A 6,258-nucleotide genomic window follows, 5' to 3' on the forward strand; every position below is an offset into this window, starting at 1 on the left:
TGCACGGCCGGGAATCGAACCAACAACCTTCTGATTAATAGCCCGACTCCCTAACCGCTCAGCCATCTGACCCTTAGATGTGTACCAACACATGCTAACTACACTTAAATAAGGTTCAAGTGAATGATGGACAAGAGCAGTGTTAAAGGGGTCCCTGTAAAGCATTTTAGTGGAGACAGCTGATGAAGAAATGGAACGATGAAAGCTAACTGAGGACACTTCATGCAATAATAAAATATAATTCAATAACATCGCTAAAAAAGGGTGAAAAACTCTAAACAGTTGTCAGGCCCCAAGCCAAAAAAATGCAGATTTATGGGAAACAAACATTGGCTATGTGTTTGTTGTTGCAAGAGGTTCTTGAAAAAGCCATGGGTAAAAGTGGAGATCAGAGAGCAGAGCGTAATGAGACAAAGTGTGTGTAAACACACTGGATCCTTCATACCTCAGCTCCATGGGACTGACTGTCTTTCTTGTGGCCTGATGCCACCGTTGCCCAAGCAGTCTTGTTCTCCATAATCCTCCACAGGAAGGCTAAACAAACAAACATCCCTTGTGAGTTTGAAAGCCACGTGGAATTCTCAGTCAAATGTGGGAAAGGAATCATACATCTGTATTTGATAGAAAGCTTAGAGACAGATGATACCCGTGAAATCAATGCAGGGGACTCTCTCATTGTCGTGACGCAGTGACAAGGCTCAGAGCCACTCAGGACTTGTGAAACTTGATCTGTATAAAATCTTAGCTGTGCTATTCACGGCTGTTTATGGAAGAATGGGCCCACAGGATGTAATTTGTTGCACAGAAAGTGGCTGTTATTCAACGGATGGAGGATGAGAGACAAGAACTAGAAAATATACGGCAGGGTGAAGGACTTAAAAATATAGAGTAATGTACTCCTGCACCGTGGCGGACACGAGTGTGGTATTTAACACATGGACAAACGCTTTCACTTCTGTATAGTCCAATACAGTCACGTATTGTCAGAACCCCTCCTGTTGATGACCCTGCCCTGACCTCACTGTGAGTTTGGGGTGTTGCGTAAAGAGGAAGTGTCACATTAACTCTGTTACACAACACCTGATCTGGGTCTCACACTGTGCCGCATCCCTGAACACATCGATCACAGAAAGAACTCCCCTGCACTCCAAAAGGCCCCTCTATTAAAAGTTGTTTTTTGATAATGTTCATGAGAAAGTCATTTTGGACTTCATAATGGGTATATTATGGTTCTTAATTCATACGAGAACAGACAATTGTCACCAGACATGCAATTACAGTTAGCAATGATCCATGACACTGAACAAAAATATAAACATAACATCTAAAGTGTTGGTCCCAGGTTTAATGAACTGAAACAGAACAGTGCAGGCATTTTACAAATTGATTGCAATCCATAGGTTACACCCCTTTGACTTTAATTAAGTGATTCCCGTTTATGAAATATGCTTCAAAACCTCTTTTAAATTGTTATGTGTATCAGTTTTATTTTAGTTCAGTATACATTCCCTTTCTCAATCAAGTCACAGATACGCAGCCCCTTCCCCTAGCTCCTTCAATTCATCCCTGCCTGTTCTGCCCGGATATTTATGGTGTTCCAGCAGGCGTATCCACGTACAGCTCTGAGGGCATCACTGAGGCCTGGGGAGTGAGAAATGAATCCCAGTGATTTGTTGGAGGTTGGAAAAAGCCGTCTTGCTAGTGAATGGTTTGGCACTTTGACACATGCGGCTGATCATCATTCATAGCCATCTGCAGTTTCACTCCCTCTCTCCCTCTGTCTCTCTCTGTCTCTCTCCCTCTCTCCCTCTCTCCCTTTCTCCCTTTCTCCCTCTCCTCTCCTTCTCTCTCTCTCTCTCTCTCTTTCTCTATTCCTCTCTCTTTCTCTCTCTCTCTGTCCCTCTCTCTTTCTCTATTCTTCTCTCTCTCTCTTTGTCCCTCTCTCTTTCTCTATTCCTCTCTCTCTCTCTCTCCTCCTCTCTCCAGCTATCTCTCTATCCTCCTGGCAAAAGGTCTAAAATTCGCTGGAAGTCTGAGCTGCTTGGTTCCCATTGGCTGGCAGCTCCTCAGGACCTCCCCTCTCCCCTGCCCCCTGCTAGTCTCTGACCCAGGGCCCAGGTGGAAGGGAGGGAGCCGGGTACCCCGCTGGCTCAAACTAATCAGAAACAGAACTCAGAGCCCTAAGCGCTTCATATTCTTACAAAATAGGGTTAGATCATTCAGGGTAGGTAGCCATACAATTTATATTTCACAAAACCAGAACACACATACACACACACACATACATCAATGTACATTTCAAGTTCAAAAATATTATTTTTCCTGATCTCTGGCTTTCCATGTACTGTATGGATAAAGGTGCAGTGCAGAGAGAGCTCTCCCTCCTCTGAGACTACCACTGGTCCACGGTGCCAAGACACGTCACTCCCAAGGACCTCTGCTTCCAATTCTCTCAGCAGGATGAAAAGAAATGGTTCACACCCCCTGGCCCTGCTCTGACCTCTTGCATTCACCTCTCACAAGTAAACAGCAAGTCGCTTTTGTCTCCAGACCACAATGTACACTGCACAATATCCAGACCATGTCTTGTTTTTCTCTCCTTCAGTTGGTCTGACAGTAAATATTCTGCCTTCATTTTACACAAACTGTCCTCCACAGATGTACCTGTACAGGAAATGAAGCACTTACTGTCTATACTGGTTTTATGTAACCACAATGTACTTTATACTTTCTCAATTAATGCTGCTCATATGCTAACTAACATATGCTGTTATGCTGTGTGTGAGAGAGGGCTGACTGATGCCCTTGATTCACTTTTCTACGCAATAAAACTAATGAGGTAGGAGTAATGTTTAAAGTCTCTGTAATTGCATGGCGTGTTTGGTGTGATAGACCTCCTACTGATGGCTGACAGCAGGAAACCCTATCTTAATGGTCAATTACCTTTGGGCTAAATAGTACTAGAGTAAGGTAGGCTCAAACTGGCAGCAATCAAGTCGAGCTAATCAGTCACAGCATGTCTTCCCTTCTGGCCAGCTGCATAACACAAACCACCTGTTATCATTGATCCATTTGAAAAAGTTATCAGTTACTGTGTTTAGTTACTTGTGGCTCTGAGTTCAAATCACAGGCCAGGGAATAACATCCGAGGAGGACTACAATGAATATGTCCATTACTTTAGTAATGCATTAATCATTACTTTTTCCAAATCAAGATCCTAACAATTCTTCAAGTTATCATCTTTTTCTTCACCCAGTTCAACCTTTAAGACTGTATCTAATCCCTGCTTTGATGCACATGACAGCACTCACATTGTACATATTACAGAGTTAATGAAGCCACACAATTGTTGGTGGGCTGAGGAGGTGGGTTTATTTTTCATAGAACAGGAATCCAGACAGAGGGCTTGTCGTATAGTGTTCAAATCAATAATGGTAGGCAAGGTTTATTGCTGCTTCTGTTTTAAGTAGCTTCTTATCAAGTAATTCCATGTAGGCTGACATGTACTGTACACAGCATACAAAGTCTGTTCCCTGTGCGTTGTTCAGCATGCTCTTTTTCAGGATATGAGGTGTTCTTGTAATGAATGCTCCTTTATTGATCTGAGAGAACATGGGCTTGAAGAAGAGGAGGACAGGAGATTGTAATAACTCATATCAGAAAGCCCTGACACACACACACACGCACGTATACACACATCCTCCAGTTATCAATGTAGCTGCTGAGAAGGCAGACAGTCACTTCATCAAGCTATGGCAGCTTGTAGGTATAAAGGTTATCACAGCTTCATATGGACGGACATAAAGGTCCATTGTTACTGTGCTCTTTCTTTCTGCCAAAGCTTAAGTCGATATCAAAGGGGTCTGGGGAGGCTGGAGCGGTCCGATGAATTCCCCTGGACAAAACATCGTTTTCGATGCTGGGTTCCATAAGCAAATACAACATTCACTTATTACAGGATTGCTTAGATTACTGAGTGCTGTGAAACAATCCAACATAATGTGCTAATGTGCGGAAGCTGCTGTGGTATGCTTGTAATGCAGTTCTAAACTTCAGTGCTTTAACATTCACTGAGCAATCTGTGAGTATATGCAGAGTATGGAGAGAACAGTCATTCACAGAATTGAGAATAAGGTTTGCGATCAATCACTCTACTTGTGGAAGGCTGCAGTAAATTAGTCCATAGTAATCAGTGTGCAGCATTTCTACTCTGACTTTGGTTCCTGAAATTGATTAATAATCATTATCTCTGTGTATCTGCTTGCTTACAGTGACAATTCTGAAAACAATGGCTTGTTCATGATGAGTCTAGCTCTCAACGATAAGGACAGTTATTGATGACTCCTTCTCAGTCCTGACAAATCTAATGACTCTGTTCATTAATTCAGGCTGATAGGTGTGGCTGCAGTGTTTGTTTTAGAGCGAGAGCCCGGGCCTTCTCCTGGAGGAGGTCTGCATGGGTACACATGGGTGTGACGCCCGGCTGTGACTGGATCTATCATCACGTTCTTCACTTCAGTTGATCCCAATCAGAGATTAGGAGGGCTTTATGATGAGATGACACAAAGCCTATGCTTCCCCTTTATTATTCCTTTCCTTTCCTATTCCATCCTTTCCTTTCATTTGGTTTCCTTTCTCTTATATATGTCCTTATTTTATCTGCCTGGTGTCCGTGGCTTGGCATGGTAACAATTCAGAGAAGGTATTTGCTCTGCAGCCTACCCGGGCATTAAAGGCCTTCCAAGGATCCTCAGTGTGTTATGAGGCAGCAGGCAGGTGTGTTGGTTCTCTGGACCCTGCGCAGGAGGTTAAAAACAGCAGAACAACCCATAACAATATAATAAAGCACTGTGCTATTATTTTAATAGGTTTTAGCACCGATGTTCATTTGACAACAAATCCAGGATATTAGGGCATGCTGTAAAACCTAAAACCCTGGCTCAATTGTGTTCCCACCGATCATAACCCAGCATTAATAAGCTCCACCTTTGAAGTGGCGAGGCCCCAGCCTGAGAGGCCCCAGCCTGAGAAGCCCCAGCCTGAGAGGCCCCAGCCTGAGAGGCCCCAGCCTGAGAGGCCCCAGCCTGAGAGGCCCCAGCCTGAGAGGCCCCAGCCTGAGAGGCCCCAGCCTGAGAAGCCCCAGCCTGAGAAGCCCCAGCCTGAGAGGCTGGCATTAGTCACTGGGTGGCCCAAGACTTCTGGCTGCCGCACTGACCTCCGATCAGGGACATCATCTGATTGTGTTCTCACTTTCATCATCTGAGTGAACATACATAGCCTGATTACACCCGACTCCCCTGAGGAGTGGGACATTGTGCCAATGAGACAGAGTCAAGCAGCCAGTCAGTATCACTTTGATCTGGCTTGTTGCTGTGGGAAATGAGAAAGTGGGCATATCATTTCAGTTCAGCCCTTTTCATGTCCTACTTTGTGTCTTTACCTGGTTGGCAGAAATACACAGGACATTTCTAAAGGTTTTCCATTGACCTCCTGAGTGTTAAGTGTTATCCACTTACTGTAAGTAGGCCTGCTTTGACTACTTCACAACGAAAATATGTCTGAAACAATTAGAGGATTCAGAGAATATTAGTTATCCTTCATACACATTTATGTTCACCTGGACATTAGGCAATAATATCAGACAAGATTATGACTCTTCACAGTTCGATAGTCTCACACACGGGAAACATCAGGTGTATAATTTGTTCAGCAAGTTGTCATATAGATACAGAAGATAAAGATACTTCTCGACTGTTGAAGGAAATATCTAAATAAATGCAGGTTGCAGTAGTCAACAAACTATACATAATTAGAGTACACTTGAAATATAATGATGACACAATGTTAATTAACCCTTGTGTTATCTTCGGGTCATTGAGACCCTTCAGTCATTGTGACCCCCCACAGCGCGAAGGTAAAAAATAATGCTTTTTATTAGTTTTTGTATTGGGTAAAGTTGTCGCAGCACAACATTGGGTCGTTGTGAACCTTCGGGTCTCCGAAGGCAGGACAAGGGTTAAATTAAGTATTCAGTGATTGATTTGTTGCACAATGCATCATGGGAAGTGTATTATCCTTTTCCCATCTCAAACCTGGTTTCGGTCCCTGTGAAAGCTATATTCTGCTTTGGCCACAATGAGGTGCTAAAGCGCCATTAACTAAGTTCACAAGGAAAACAACCATGGTCTATGTGAAGAACATCATGCATGAAGACTTGGCCACAGGGTGGCAGAATAACTCACATAAAGTCCTAATGA

Source organism: Osmerus mordax, chromosome 1, assembly GCF_038355195.1.
Source record: "Osmerus mordax isolate fOsmMor3 chromosome 1, fOsmMor3.pri, whole genome shotgun sequence".
Classification (NCBI taxonomy): Eukaryota; Metazoa; Chordata; class Actinopteri; order Osmeriformes; family Osmeridae; genus Osmerus; species Osmerus mordax.